Source organism: Solanum dulcamara, chromosome 5 (genome assembly GCF_947179165.1).
Source record: "Solanum dulcamara chromosome 5, daSolDulc1.2, whole genome shotgun sequence".
In the NCBI taxonomy this organism is placed as follows: Eukaryota; Viridiplantae; Streptophyta; class Magnoliopsida; order Solanales; family Solanaceae; genus Solanum; species Solanum dulcamara.
Window position 1 is genome coordinate 77,309,315 of NC_077241.1, and position 17,746 is coordinate 77,327,060.

The window sequence follows — 17,746 nt, forward strand, 5'->3', positions numbered from 1 at the left end:
ACTTTTTTAAGCCCATCCAAACGGGCTCTTAGAACTCTTTTAAAAGTTATTTTTTAAAAAGATTTACTCTATATATTTTTCTGTTTCATTCTACTTGGCTCAAATTTATTATGATTAAATAAATCTTATTAATGAAGAGAATAAAAAAAAATCTCTTAATTTGTTAAAATAGATAAATAAATAAAAAAAATTAATATTAAAATGAAACAGAGGGAGTAACACTGTAATGACATTTTAAGTTATTTTTTAAATTAAATTATGAATTATAATGTTCATTATAATGTTTATCTTAAACTACCTAATAAGTGTGCGCTTCGATTGTATAAATATTTTTTACACAATTAACAAAACTCCATTTAAATTTTTTTCCTTTAACGATAACAGGTCATAATTAGGTTTTATGTGTGTGCGTGTGTGTAAAATAGAACAGTTTGGGAATGTATCCACCTTAATTTGACTGTTACAAAAATTCATAATTGTTCCTCATTAATTTATTTTACACAGTTGTAAAATGCATTCGTAATTTATTATCATAATTATAAATTGATTTAATATAAATATCCGATATAGAATACTAACTGTTGACACCCAATTTTGACCCTTCACAAACGAAATTAATTTTCATATAGTAATTTTTTCTTATAAATCTAACCATTTTTTTTTCACTCCACCCTTAACCAAATTTCAAGTCATTTTTTTTAAACTCAAAATTTGGGCTCAAATTCATCCCAATCCAATATTGTCATCCACTCTCTACAAGTCCAATAACAACAACAACCTACATTACTACAACATTCTAACACCTATTCACCTAAAGCACAATTCTTATAATAGTTTTGGCCCAACACCAACTTACTACAATACATATTATACTTATACAATACTAACCCCACCCCTTTCTACTTTTTCCTTTTCCACCTCTCAATCCCACCTAAACCACCTTTTCTTAAAATCCCAAACATCATCATTCTCCTATCTTCATCTTTTTTCTTTTCCTTTTTTCTTTTTTCTTTTTCACCCCACCAAACCCATCATTATTCAAAACTTCATTATTATTCTCACCAACCTCATTCTTTTAAAAAGACATCTTCATCTTCTTCATAAAAAAAAAATGAACAAGAAAGGGAGAGACACCATTTTTTTTTACCAAGAACACACACACAAAAAAAAAATAATCAAGAACACACACACACAAAAAAAAAGGTAGAGAAAGGAAGAAGAACAAAAGGGAGAATTAATCTACAATCATCAATATTCATCAACATACAAGAAGAAAAAAAAAAGGAAGCAAGAACATAATACTACAAAAAAAGAAAATCATAAAAAAAAAAAGTTTAGTCTCGGATTTTTCATTTTTTTTTTGTTCTTTCTCTCATTTCTTGATAGGTTAAAGGAGTTCATCGCCCTCAAATTCGTCGTCTCAATCGCTGCTCGAAAATAGGTAAGAATCTTTTCTCGATTTTATTTACTTAATTAATAATTATTTCATGTCTTCTATGTAGTTGATTTGTAATTATTTTTTAGTTAGCATGTGTTAGAATCAATTAGATTAATGATAAAAAAAAATGAAAAAATTTTGTCTTGCTTAAAGTGTAGAGACATCTTATAAAAAAAAAAATCTCAATTTCGTTCATGACTTTTTTTTAGTAGTTTTGTTTGACCATATAGATTCTCATATTTTTAATTTCTTCTTTATCATGATTTAAATAATAAATATATACTTAAGTTATCATTGAGTTAAAATTTTCATTTTTTCATGGCTTAATTGATGTAAATCTTGCTTTAAAATTTGAGTTAGTTTACTATATAGGTTAATTTCATGTTCTTTAGTTATTTGAATATATATATTTTCTACATGTATGCATGTTGTTAGTCACTATATTGATGTAAATCTTGCTTTAAAATTTGAGTTAGTTTAATGTATAGGTTGATTTCATGTTCTTTAGTTATTTGAATATATTTCTCTCTCTCTCTCTCTCTCTCTCTCTCTCTATATATATATATATATATATATATATATATATATATATATATATATATATATATATATATATATATATATATATATATATATATTATTATTATTATTTTTTACATGTATGCATGTTGTTAGTCACTATGTTACTTTATATGCATTTCTAGTTGCATTCTCCAAATTGACATAGAAAGATAATCTTCAATTTATTGTCTTAAAATATTATGTTATATTTGTTTGTTCAATTTAAAATGAGTAGTAGCTTATATGATTTATTTTGGTGCATGTGACACCATCCGAGTCCATCTTTGGACTAAATCCTCGCATATCATTGAGTTTTGAGTCAACTTCACCCTTGTTCGAATTTTGAAAGCTGATACGCAGATGTAAAGGAGGTTTACTATAGGTTCCGGAGGAAGAAAATAGGATGATATACAATCTATATACAGGAGATACAGAAAAAGGGTGACTGTATATATTGATATATATTTATATATAATCATGATATACAGAAACGAAATGGGCCAAAGGCCCAAAATACAGGTGGCCCAATATCTTAGTCCAGGTGTACAGAAACTAAGTATTGGGCCGGATTTTTGTTTTGTTTATATTGTTATTCTATTTATTTGGGTTGTAATAATTTAATTTATTTATGGTTGTGTATACTTGCTTAGATGTTAATTTTTAGTTTGGGTTGACTTAATCGAACTCCCCTTAAAAGAGAAACCATTTTTGTGTTAATTTGCTCTAAAAATGACTTTGTTCAAGTATTTTTCTTTTAGTTAGACATTAAAAAAAAATAGAATTTTCTTTCAAATTATCTTAAAGTTTTTTTTTATAAGTTGATGTTCTTTCAAATCAATTGAGTTTAAAGTGTCTTTCTCTAAAAAAAAAATAAAAAAAAAATATTCTAAATAGCTCAAATGATTTTTCTTATGTAATCAAAGTCTTAATCATCTTTAATTTTGCTAAAATACATTAGATCTACCACTTCTCTTTAAATATATTTAAAATCCATTTACTCAGTCATTTAATAGAATATATTTTCTTAATAAATTATCTAAAATATCTCAAGTTGATTTACTATTCAAATAAATATATTTATCTTTACTATTTACGAGTAATTTTTTTTAGTTAGTCAAATACTTTTCAAATCGTCGGATAACCGCACGTTAGCGGCCATTTTGAGTGCTAACACCTTCTCAAAGTGGAAATAAGAACCTCGTACCCTTTTCTCTAAATTTTTAAGACTTAAATCTGTTAGAGTCTTTTAAATTAAGTTTTCTTAATTTCTTTAAAAAATTAAGTGGCGACTCTTTTTTTACTAAAATTGTTTTTTTCTTATAAAGATGAAATTAATTTTACACTTTGTCCATTTTTCGACATAACACTAACGAAACGTAAATTCAGCTTCTTTTTTAATGTGCAACTGTTAAAATAATCAAGGAATTGTTGTGGTATGTTGAACAACTAAACTCTTGTAGCTTAACTATATGAATTTTTAACTTATAAGTAATTATACAGCGCAAATTTGTACACGGTATTCATTTCACAAGTCATCAACATTTTACGTCACACTAATAAACAAATAAATAAAAAGCATATATTAGCTGGTATTTTATTCTATCCATCAACTAGAATTTCCAGGTCTTCCAAATTCAATTGAAATAAGTAAAAGAATGATTAATTAGTACTAATGTTGATGATTATCTGTCTTCATATTGCCAATTAAAATGCATCATGTGTCTATAGTTAAGCTGATTCATGACAGATATATCATATATAAAATCTTGTTCTATTTTTTTTTTTGGCTCAAAACTCCATTTATCATGTGCAAAAAGTTACAATTTGAGTTTGGCATATCAAACTTTATACATAATCATTGAGGGGAGTTTACTAAACAAAACTTAGTCAAAAATTTTACTATAAACAAAACGTATGTGATAAAATAGGAGCTGTGACTTAATTAATTAGTTAGTTAGTTAGTATTTGGTGGTTGTAAATGGTAGTTAGTTGTTAGCAATTAATTTTGGGAAAATTGTAAAATATCTTGCATAGTAAAAACATGTGTATATAATAGGAACAATACTCAAAAGATGTGGACTACAGAAATAGAAAATATATTCAATACATTTTCTAGAAGGCTCTTTGAGCTCTCCGTCTTCTTCCTTCATCCTCTGTCTTCTGAACTCCACTTTCTTCCATCTTTGAGCTCTTCGTCTACCTTCATCTACTGATGAACTCCACTTTCTTCATGGTATCAGAGCCGTCGGCCATAGATATGGTCTAGATCGAACTGGTTGGAGCTTGAAGCTGTTGGAATAGGTAAGAGAAACAATGGCAGAGGTTTTGGACAATGAGCTACCAGAGAAGCTCAGTCATAATCACCAACTATATCTGAGTGCTTCGGATACTTCCGGAGTGATGTTAATCTCTATTCAGTTAACCGGATCTAAAAACTATTCGGTTTGGAGTCGTTCAATGCGAATCGCCATACTTGGACGCAACAAATTGGGATTCATCAATGGAACATGTAAGAAGTCTAATTTTGGTACGAACTTAACAGATCTGTGGGAACGATGCAACGCTATAGTGTTGTCATGGATAATGAACTGTGTATCGAAGGAGTTACTAAGTGGAATCGTATATTCTTCTAATGCAAGCTCTGTGTGGAACGATCTGAAGGAGCGCTTTGATAAGGTCGATGGATCGAGAATCTTCCAGCTGCACAGAGAAATTGCAACCACAACTCAAGGCACGAGTAACATTTCTGAGTATTTTACTAAGCTGCATTTGCTGTGGGCTGAGTTTGACAGCTTAGCCCCCTTTCCTGGATGTGATTGCGAGAAATCGCGTGATTTTGAGGAGTTTATGAAGAGACAAAAGTTGCTGCAATTTTTAATGGGACTGAATGAATCATATGAACAATCTCGAGGTCAGATTTTGATGTTAGTCCCACTTCCATCCATCAATCAAGCTTATTATATGATGATTGAGCGAGAAAGTCAAAGAGTTATGGTCAATGTGACTGGGCCATCCATAAATGGAGAAATCACAGCTCTTATGACAAATCGAGGAGGAAACTTTAATCGATTCAAGAAAAATATGGATGTACAGTGTGATTACTGCAAGTTGAAAGGTCATCTAAAAGTGGATTGCTACAAATTGCATGGTTATCCTCCAGATTACAAATTTAGAAGAAAACCAAATGGTCCCAATTCCACTCACACACGTGATGGAGATATTAGAAACAATGGCTACCAAGTGATGAGAGATGAAACTAGAGGAAGAGTATACAATGTGAAGGAAGAAGCTCCCAAATTGCCTGGGGGAATCCGAGAGAAAATGCCTGATAATGAGGCTTACAGAAGAATAGTCGTACCTCATGATTCTGAGGGTAACTACAATCAGTTAATGAAGCTGTTGGAGGATCCTTATCGATACAATCGATTGATGCAATTTCTAGACAAGGAACATCAAGGGGAAACCTCTTCAGCAAATATGGGGAAGTTGTCGAATGCAGAGTCTCCTAATATGGAAGGTAATATTCTAGCATCCAATGTGAGTATGATTAAGGAATCAGGTAATGTATCAGCATCTTGTGTAGAAGGTAAAAGGGAAGAATGGATAATAGACAGTGGAGCTACGAATCATATGACATCTAACAAACAGATGTTACAGGAAGAACATGATATTGTTACTGATAAACAGGTGTACCTACCTAATGGTGAGGTGGTAAGTGTAACTCATACTGGAGATTGTGAAATAATTGATGGCCACACTATAAGTAATGTGCTATACATACCTGACTTTAGATATAATCTATTATCCATCTCCAAGATTACCAGGGAGTTGTGCTGTTCCGTTAATTTTTTCCCTGAATTTTGTATATTCCAGGACCTCTCAAGTGGGAAGGTGTTGGAGATTGGTAGAGAAAAGGAAGGCCTTTATTTGTTGAAGCACAGGATAAGAAAACCACAAGACAAGCAACAACTGCTAAGAGGGTTGATTGCTACAAAGAATAATATAGACATCATGTTATGGAACAGAAGAATGGGTCATGCCTCTGTTGGTGCAATGCAGAAGCTCCTGGATATTGATCATGATGATTGCAAACAAACTTTAGACAAATGTGAATTGTGTCCTCTTGCTAAACATACTAGAATGTATTTTCCTGTTAGTAACACTAAGTCTTCTGCTATTTTTGATTTGATGCATTTGGATTTGTGGGGTCCTTTTCATGTTCAAACTGTTGATGGATATAGGTTGTTTTTGACCATTGTTAATGATCATTCACGTATGACCTGGATATATTTGCTCAATCTTAAAAGTGATGTTGTAGTAGTACTTCGAAATTTTATACAGTTGATCCAAACTCAGTTCAATAAAACCATTAAAGTGTTCAGGTCAGACAATGGATCTGAGTTTGTCAATTCAGAGTGTATGCAGCTGCTTCTGGACAATGGGATAATGCATCAAAGAAGCTGTGTCTATACCCCTCAACAGAAAGGAGTAGTTGAAAGAAAACATAGGTACATTTTGGAATTGGCCAGAGCAATCAGATTTCAAGGAGCTTTTCCTTTGAAGTTTTGGGGATATTGTGTTTTAGGGGCTGTTTATATGATGAATAGATTGCCCTCAGTTGCCTTGAAGGGGAGAACACCTTTTGAGGTATTTCATAGTCACAGATGTTCTATTAATCACCTCAGAACTTTAGGTTGTTTATGCTATGCCAAGAAGCTGCCATCAGGTCATAAATTTGACCCAAGAGCTGTGCCTGCAGTACACATGGGATATTCTTCATTGACTAAAGGCTATATATTATACAGCCTGGTCACTCATTCTTTTTTCTTATCTAGAGATGTACTCTTCAAAGAAGATATTTTTCCATTTAGGACAGAGACACACACTAGTCCTATCTTCCTAAGTCCTTCTACAGATCCCCTTATATCTGAGCCACAGGCCATTCTCCCTGCTGAGGTATTCTCTGACCCTGTCCCCTTGAATGATCTTTCTGCTGATGAAGTTCCTATAAGTGCAGTTCCTGCTGCCCCTGCTTCTTCCATTGATGTACCAACTATTAGAACTTCTTCCAGACAAAGAAAGCAGCCTACTTGGATGACAGATTATGTTTCCAACAATGTTGCAGCAAGAACTCCATATCCCCTTTCTCATGTGATGAGCCATGCCAATCTCTCTCCTTCTTATCAGCAGTATCTAACTGCCTTTTCTTGTATTACAGAACCAAAATCCTATCATGAAGCTTGCTCAAATCCTCATTGGATTCAAGCTATGAAAGAAGAAATTCAGGCCCTTGAAGATAATCATACTTGGAAGCTAGTTTCACTACCTCCAGGTAAGCATCCCATTGGCTGCAGATGGGTTTACAAAGTGAAATTCAGAGCTGATGGTCAAATTGAAAGATATAAGGCCAGATTGGTTGCAAAAGGCTATAATCAAAGGGAGGGTCTTGACTACCTAGAGACTTTTTCTCCTGTCGTGAAGATGGTCACAGTGAGGAGTGTATTATCTATAGCTGTTGCTTCTGCCTGGCACATTCATCAAATGGATGTGTATAATGCCTTTTTACAAGGTGATTTACATGATGAGGTGTATATGACTCTGCCTGAAGGATTTTCTAGCCAGGGGGAGTCACAAGGCTTAGTATGTAGGCTAGTCAAATCCCTATATGGCCTTAAACAAGCCAGCAGGCAGTGGAATGTAAAACTCACTGATGCTTTGCTGAATCTTGGCTTTCTCCAAAGTGGACTAGACCATTCACTGTTCATCAAGAGAAAACTTGGCAAGATTGTGGTGATTCTAGTATATGTTGATGATATGCTGATAGCTGGCAATGACTTAATGATGATTGAGCAAACCAAAAAAGAACTATATGTCAAATTCAAAATCAAAGACCTTGGAATTCTGAAATATTTTCTGGGAATCGAATTCTGCAGATCAGTGAAGGGAATATTAATAAACCAAAGGAAGTATGCCTTGGAAATGATTGAAGAAGTGGGTCTAACTGGAGCTAAACCATCATGGACACCACTGAATATCAATGTTAAGTTGACAACCACAGAAGTGGATGAAGCAGCAGGAATAACAAATGATCCAATATTGGAGGACATCAGACCATATCAGAGATTGATTGGAAGGTTACTATACTTGACATTAACCAGGCCAGATATTTATTTTGCAGTTCAAACCTTGAGCCAATTTTTGCAGAAGCCAAAAAGATCTCATATGGAAGCAGCATTGAAGATAGTGAGATACATAAAGAGAAATCCTGCCCTGAGAATATTGATGAGTAGCAGAAATGAGAACAAACTGACAGGATATTGTGATGCGGATTGGGCATCATGCCCAAATACTAGAAGATCAGTTACAGGATATTTGATCAAATATGGTGAATCCTTGATTTCTTGGAAGTCAAAGAAGCAAACAACCATCTCAAGAAGTTCAGCAGAATCAGAGTACAGGAGCATGGCTTCTACTGTTTCTGAAATAATATGGATTGTTGGATTATATAGAGAGCTAGGTGAAGAATTGGAAATGCCAGTGGAGCTCTTTTGCGACAGTAAAGCAGCATTGCAGATAGCGGCAAATCCGGTATATAGAAATAGACTGCCATTTCATTAGAGAGAAGATCCAAAAGGGCCTAATTAAGCCTTTGTTTTTGGGTACGCATGAACAACAGGCAGATATAATGATGAAATGGCTGCACAAATCACAACATGAATATCTTGTTTCCAAGCTGGGGGTACTGGATATTTTTGTACCTGCCAGCTTGAGGGGGAGTGATAAAATAGGAGCTGTGACTTAATTAATTAGTTAGTTAGTTAGTATTTGGTGGTTGTAAATGGTAGTTAGTTGTTAGCAATTAGTTTTGGGAAAATTGTAAAATATCTTGCATAGTAAAAACATGTGTATATAATAGGAACAATACTCAAAAGATGTGGACTACAGAAATAGAAAATATATTCAATACATTTTCTAGAAGGCTCTTTGAGCTCTCCGTCTTCTTCCTTCATCCTCTGTCTTCTGAACTCCATTTTCTTCCATCTTTGAGCTCTTCGTCTACCTTCATCTACTGATGAACTCCACTTTCTTCAGTATGGAGGATCATAGATGTATAACTAAAGAGTTTGAGATGTCAAACTTTCTGTGCAGGTTGTAGTTATGGAGGATCAAGACATATTGGAATCACATTAAAATACTCGTATGCAAATAATCTAAAGTATTTATATGTATAACTAAAGAAATGTTTGATTTGTACAACTAAAACTTAATAATTCGTATAAATGTTGTTTGATACATGTGCACAATCTTTTGAATATGTATAATATAATCCAATTAAACGGATACATATAAGAACACTTAGAATTAATTATACATATACAAATAACAAAAATATAAAAGAAAAATAGAAATACCTCCTTATCACCACAATCATGTTGCTCATTTGCATCATCATCATTATCTTCATCATGTGTTTTGGAGTCATCTTTATTAAAAGAGGGTTTTTTTGCTTTTCTCTTTTTATTGGAAATCATATACTCAGATTCAGAATTCTTTTTTTGCACTTCATTTTTTTCCCGTCCAATTGCATATTATTTATAACAAAAGTTTTCGTAACAAATGATATAGATTTTTTTTAGGTGATAGTGTATTTTCATCACTAAAAGGGCAATTTATGACGACGAAACTATCTTGTCACTAACTATTTAATTTAATTAGTGACGATGTCAATTATCTCTTAAGTGTCACGATCCAACCCACCGGACTGTGCAATACCCACTTTTTGGCCTAATTAGAAAAATCTTTAGCCCCTTATATGAAATAAGCATTGCGAAAATATAGCAACTTCAATATTTAAGCCAGAAAAGTTCTATTAAATCTGCAGTAATCCAGTTATATTCAAAAATAATACTCAACTCCAAGGATACTAGTCTAAAACAGGTTCAAAAGCTTCTAAGAGTACAATATATATATATATATATATAATGGTACAACGTCCACCATAAGAAAAAAAGAGTAGAAGTTGTTGAAGAATCGTCTTCGTCTTCACCTAAGAAACATTACTGACCCTGCAAGTGGCATATCAAGAGTAATATTAGTACAAACAACATGTACTGGTAGACATCATCGATCAATCTATACCCACCGCATAATATAGGTACAGGAATTAAGAGAGATCGTAAATAATTTAGTTTTATAAACCTATCCACCCAACCCTACTAGTAAACTCCTTACTCTCACTTCTATAGTTTTCCCTACTCTGCTGTCCACGGGTTCACTACCAACTCCGATTTTACGAATTTGAAACCTGTGGATTATGGGCTCACCCTGCTTTTGCTCACTTTGTCCTAACAATTTCCAGCCAACAACCTTAGCCACTCAATAGTTCCATACAACTATCGCTAGTCTTGACCCAGTTGTCTTACAACATAAGAACCTAGCCATTCCATAACCACTCCTCATAACTAACTTCAATTACTATGTGACAACACTACTACCCCTATTGCTAACTGAGACTCAACGAGAACAACTCCTGGATAACAAGCAACCTCCACCTTTAAACCTGAAGGTGTAGAATATCGCACATATCTCAATGTGGCCTAACAAGGTCCACCATCTTACCATGAATGAGTCTATACTGACACATAGTCCCTTACTAATAACAACCACAAAACTAACAAGGTTCTTTTATAAGTCCTTTTTCCCTAGCTCATTTACAGCTACCCTCACTATTACATAGTTTACAGATATCATGGGGTCCTCTCATGGGACCATCCATACACACACAGTTGGCCCTCTCATGGGACCCAACTTAGCCATAAATATATCGGAACGTGACACCCTATCCATTAATGTGTCAGAACATGACATCCGATCCATGAACGTGTCGAAACATGACAGTCGATTCTCACAACCATAAAATTCTTATTTACAATTTAATTAATCAACAGAACAATGTACATAAATCACTTCGTACTTACACCAACTCATCAAGGTTGCTAACCCCTAAGGTTTATCAAAAATATTCAAATATTTTCTATCAATGTATATACAACTATGATATTTACAAATACACTCGTCTAAAGGCAATAATATCACGTCAATATCTCTTAATATCATTACACAACTTTCTTATCCAGGTTACTTCAAGTTGGACCACTAATAACACCCAAATTTTTGCCCATAACCCGGCCCAAAGCTTAATTATACTTCTCATTAGGGGTGTGCAAAAATTGAGCCGACCGATAAACCGATCGAAAAAAGAGTTATTGGTTTATTTCTATTGGGTTAATGGTTCTTTAATGGTTTTATAAAAAAATTATTGGGTTGTCGATTCAGTATTGATTTTTTAATATTAGGTTATTGGGTAAACCAATAACCCATTAAGACTATAATAATTTACTAATTTAATTTTTAGTTTTTTACTAATACACAAATATCAAACAAAAAATGTTAATATACATATATAATCAGTTAATCACTATATAATACTGTTTAGTATTTAGTATTTACATTTAGGCTTTACCGCTTTAGGTTCAGTATTCAGCGTTAGAGGTTTGCAACTTGCCACGATGGCGGCTCCAGGAATCGTATATTTGTTTTAAAAGTATTTTCTTATCAGTTAAACTGAAAATCGAACCGTTAAAGATCAAAAACTGATAAATCGATAAACCAAAAATCGATGACAAATATTTTATTGGTTTGGTTATCAATTTAGCATATTTAGAAATCGAAAATCGATAAATCGAATCGAACCAAATTATGATCGAAATCCTAGCGACACATCTTAACTTAACTAGGGTTTTATTATCCCCTCGAACTCATTTTTTTTTTGTATTTTTATGTACCTTTTGTGTTGACGTGACACCTTCAACCAGATAATTTTTTTTTAAAAAATAAAATATTAAAAAATTACACATATGGCGCGCACATGTTGTATAAACTCAACTAACTTACCTGGTTGAAGGTGTCACATCACCACAAAAGGTACACGAAAGTACAAAAAAAATTAATTCAAAGGGGTAATAGGACCCTAGTTAAGTTAAGGTATGTCGCTAGAATTTCAATCATAGTTTGTAGGATACTTATGCATTATCTCTAATATAAAACCAATTTATAGTATGTAGTTCATTTCCCCCCAACATAATAGATAATGTTTGAAAGTGAAGCTCAATTTTGTTAATGTAAGATAATATTACACGAATTTATTTCATTTTATACAGTAAAATATGCTAATGTTTCTTTTATGTATAAATCTGACATATTTTATTATTGTTGTCCAGGAAACAGGAGTATACAAGGTACATGAATATGGAGTCATTTTTTTTGTATTATATTTTGTTTTTTGGGTTGAATTTGTAAGTAATAACACGTAGAATAAGTTGGTTACGGATTTATCAATATTTGACCAATTTTTCTCAGCTCCACCTAAGATTTCAAGTGTAAACATATTTTTTTTACTGCTTTCATGATGATGGAGTTATTATATCGATTTTATTGGCGTATAAGGACTTAGAAGAAGTGCACGAAGGCAGAGAGAGAGAAAGAGAGAGTTGCAATTGTCAGGATGATTTATGAATAAAATCTTCATTTATTGAAAAAATAATATAAATAGTCGTCCATTCAATCACTTAAAGTAAAAATAGATGGAAAATCTATGATATATGTATAATGCGTTTATAATCACATGTAATCTATCTATACCGGCTAAAAAATGTAAACTATAAACCGGCAGGCTATTTGTGTAAAGATCGTATTATGATCAAAACATATCATCTTTTGTGTTTCATTTGCAATTCTCCCAATGATTACAACTATTGGGCTTTGTTCTTCTCGACTCTATTGGCATTTTGAGTCCAACTTTGTCTGCTGAATGATATGGGCTTTCAAGCTTATTGGGCTGGGAAGGAAAATCTTAGGCCCGTTAATTAAAGTGGGAGGACAAACTTAGACCTGTGGAATTATATATATGCATCTTTTTTATCAATGTTTTGATGGTGAGAAAATTTCGTAAATAGTGTTATTAACCCCCATTTTTGTAAAATAAATAATAGTGAAATATAATATCTTAGATACAATAATTGATTATAACCGTATGTGTATGAATGTAAGGCTAATTGTATATGGTACGTCCTTATATATATGTATGAATGTGTTTCAAAGTAGAAGCTTGATATATATGTGGCCAACTATATGTATACGAAAAATTATATTCCTTTTGTAGATTACTTTAAAACGAATAGTCAACTTTCATTAATATAATAAAATCTTTATAAGATTAAGATAATCCTGCTTTAAAATAAATTACATTAATTAACTTGCATAATAACCAATTTAAATCTCACCCATCTACTTCGCTTAGTAACAATTTTTTTTTTATCTCCTCTCTTGCAACTGAATTTTATTTTTCTCTGTCCAAAGATAAATTATATCAAGAGAAATTTTAGGTGTCATACTTTAAATTGTTATTTTTCCTATATTTTTTGCTTATATATATATTTTTTTTTTCTATTGGACATTATTTGTAACATGAAATTATTTTTAAAACCATTGGAAATCAATAAAAGAATACATCAAGGGTCACATATATTGAATTTATAATATGAAATTTAAGAGGGCGTATCACTAGATCATCAAATTCTTTCATAAAAAGTGAATGTAGCTAAGATGATGTCTTATTTTTGAATTTTATATATACTATGAACTAAATATGATTATTTTAACAAACTAGGACAAAAAAACATCATCTCAATTAACAATTAACTAAGGAATAATTATCCAAATCACATACGATAAATTACTTCAAACGTAGCCCTTGTTCTTATTTTAGGTTCATGATTACCAATGAGCTCATTTTTTCTTGTTTTAAGTTAAGCATCAGCAACTTCATATTTTTTTCTTGTATATATCTCAAATGTACACTTTTTAAGTTACTTTTTCATTTTCTTTCGAAAATTTAATGTTCCGAAAAGCTTTGAATAACTACTGACGTTTGAACATATAGATAATAAAGTAGTAAAATATAAATGGTGATGTTCAACCAACATGGTTACAGTGAGATGGTTAATTGGAATATCTCCATTCTTAATCAGATGTCACGAATTTGTATTGAATACGTGTCCCACATAGGCTTAAGGGACGAGAGATTTGGTCTCCCTTATATGGACTTGGACATTAATCCTGATCTAGCCTTTTGAGTTGAGTTAGAACCAAGATTCATTTCATACGTGATATTAGAGTCAGATCTATCTCAATTCATAGTCTGCTGACATCAGACCTCCATATTAAATTGCCTCTGGGTATGATTTTTTTTTTGTTGGGAGCGTTGTCTTCAGAAGTGGACCCTATGGTTAATGCATGAATCCGAATTAGTCAAACAATGTAGTTATCAAACTCCATGTGGAAAAAAAAGGTGGTGTACTTCAGAATGGTATGTGTAATTAAAATGTTGTCAAGGATCTAGCTTTTTGATTGAGTTAGAATCAGACTCATCTCAATAATTTATTGATGTTGGACCTCATATTAAATTATCCTTTCTGAATATGAAAAAAATTATGTTGCGAGTATCGTCACCAAAAATGAATTTTATAATTTTTATATATAAATTAGTCTAGCTCCAATGCAAGTATTAAACTACGGATGCGGAAAAAGAAAGAAGGTTATGTTCAAAATGGTATGCTGATGGTCTAACCAATTAGGTAATTAACAGGTTGTCAAGTAACTGCTTGCTTACTAGGACATAATGACTAAAACAATATTTTAACTAAAAGAAGAACATTAAATCATTTCCAACGGTAGTTCACAAATGTCAGCATGCACGTGAATACCTTATCAAGAATTAGTTAAAAGACAACCTAAATTTCTTCAATAGATACTAAAAAAAACATTACCCTAAGTGGATATTTTGTTCTAATCCTAGTGATGAATTATAAAAATGAAAATGGGTCTGTCAAACTCAAAACTTTTAAAAAAACTTTTTAGTGTGCATGCATCAATCTGCACTAAGAATTTATTTATACAAATTATCCTAAAATTTTAAATTTACTTATTCTGTCCTATATATTATCCAATCATATTTTAAGGATTTGGATGAAATTTTTTAAAAGTTAACATGTGATAAGTTTTAGTTCGAAAACATGCCACGTCCATCATCTGATCGTTGTTCTTTTTTATTACAATAATTAAATGAGGTGATATATTTTATATGATATGGTAATTAATGATATACTTAGTAATTGAAGGATTCACGTAATTATTTGACAATGAAATCATGAGAATATTTACTTCCCTATGTTCATAATTAATATACGTGATGCAATTTGATTTGAATGTAATAAAAGAAAAGATAGAAATATTTTTTGATCTTGTAATTTTAAATATGTTATACTTCAAAATTATATAGTTATAAATAAAATTTAAATTTAAGACCCTAAACATATCATAACAGTATGTGGTTGTGAGAGATTTCATTGAGACACTGATAGTAAATAATTACAAGAAATTTCTAAATTAATATATGAAACCGCATCCATTTTTTTATCTAAATATTTCTAAACAATTGGTTTAATTTAATGTTAATGATTGAGAAATATGATGGATTAAAGCTTCTAAATTATTACATTTATGAGTTTCACCTTAGTCCAGTTTCAGTGTTATCTAATACTCCCTCCCTTTTTTTTTAATTGTCATATTTTGACTTGGCACACCTATTAAGAAAATAATGATTGGCATAGTGAGTTTACTATTTTACCTCTATTAGTTGATAGAGTTTTAAATATATTTACTCACTATATTTTTCAAAGATATTAACTCAATGTTAATAAATTGAGGACATAATATTTTTTTTTATCCTTTCTTGATTTATCGAAATTGACAAGTAAAAAAAAAATTAAATTAAAAAATATTTAACAAATAAATAGAAACGAAACAACTAATATTAAAATAAAGTCAAATTATCACAATTCCTAACCAAAATTACTTTTTTTCTGTGTGTGCGTGTCGGTGGAGTTTGCCGTCCAATGTTACAAAAGTCCTTGAAAAGGATAACATATTTTTGTTCGTTCATAATTACTTCTTTCGTTTTAATTTTTTTATCTAGTGTTTCCTTTTTTAATACATCAAAAAATAATATTTATTTTTAATAATAATTGTTTTATATTAATACCACAAGATTAAAAAAAATAATAATATATTTTATGTATCTTTAATTTAAAATTAAATTTTAAAAAATAATTCTCTATTTTTAAATTCTGCGTTAAATCAAAATCAAATAAATAAATTGAAATAGAAGAATATTATTAAATGTCATATCCGATAAGTCGAGGATATGTTACTGGTGGTGCCTGTCTTTATTAATTCCACTAACGAAGAATATGGTTGTCAATTTTACCAGCCCTAACTTTAAACTTTTCATGATGCTAGGGTGAAATTCCCAGTGGACAAATCATTATCAACAACATTTTTTTGTGGTTGTGTATTTACTCGTTTTAATAACACTTAATAGAGTGTACAAGTCTTGAGTTCGACTTTTTAAGAATTAAAAACAATCCTTGGAAGGTTTGTAAATGTGATGTTTTAAAAAATGAGCCCTGTAATATGTGAATTTAAATTTAAATCGGATTTCAATACGGATATATTCATGTATTTTAAATTACAAATTATCACTTTTGCTATGATTAGCTCGTATATGGTATTTTTATCTTACTTAATCATGATTTATTATTAATATATATGACTTGAGGTTGAGTAAGTTTCTTCTATATTTGTATGATTGCGTTCAGCCACTCATTATTTATGTTTTTTTTTTAAAATTTCTCACTTGATATTTGATATGTCCGTATTTTGATCTAATTAAATTTAAATTTGCTTAGAAAATACAACATGAAGGGACAAAATATTCACTAATAAAAATTACTTCACATTCCTGTGTTAAATTCAAAACATCTGATAAAAAATCAAGAACATAATACTAATTAACACTCCGTCATAAAACTTATTGGTATCTAGGGGTTGATATGTATTTGAATTATTTTTTAAAAGTTATATTAGTATTATGTTAAAAATTTTCACAGTCACAAAATAATTATATAATATAAAATAAAGAGTTAGTCACTGTCAATACCTAATAATCCCTCATCAAACGATAAGCACGCAAAACGATGCACTCAAACAATTAACAACGACTGCTTATTAATTTAATCAATGATAATCCTTTCTTTTGACAACATTTTATTTTTAATTTTCATTTGCCCCTAAGTGGATATTAAAACCTCTAATTAATTCTATCCCTATTGGCATTGAACAGTTCTAGCATTTCCTCTTTGTTTTTATTACTTTTTAAAAAAAATTTTTGAAGAAATATTTAGTGGTCGTTACACAAACGTAAGTGGAACCCCACTGAGTTGGGCATAATATGTCATTAAGCAAATAGGAGTTGACTTAGGAATTAGAAATTTTATTAATCTCAAAAAAGTCAAAATGATTATTCAAATCACTAAATTCTGAATAAGAAGAAAATTTCATGTTTAAAAAAAACAGCAAAAAAGGAAAACTAAGAAATTAAATGGACATCTGAAATATGGAGAACATATGTTGGAGCCTATCATTGTGTAAATTAAGAAATAAGGATAGGTTAGACTCCGACGTAAGCTAAAATCAAATAAAATAACATATATATTTTCAATTTATATAGCAAGAGAATTAGCAATTAATATATGTATACACCTATGATCGTACATGAGAGGCTCGGAC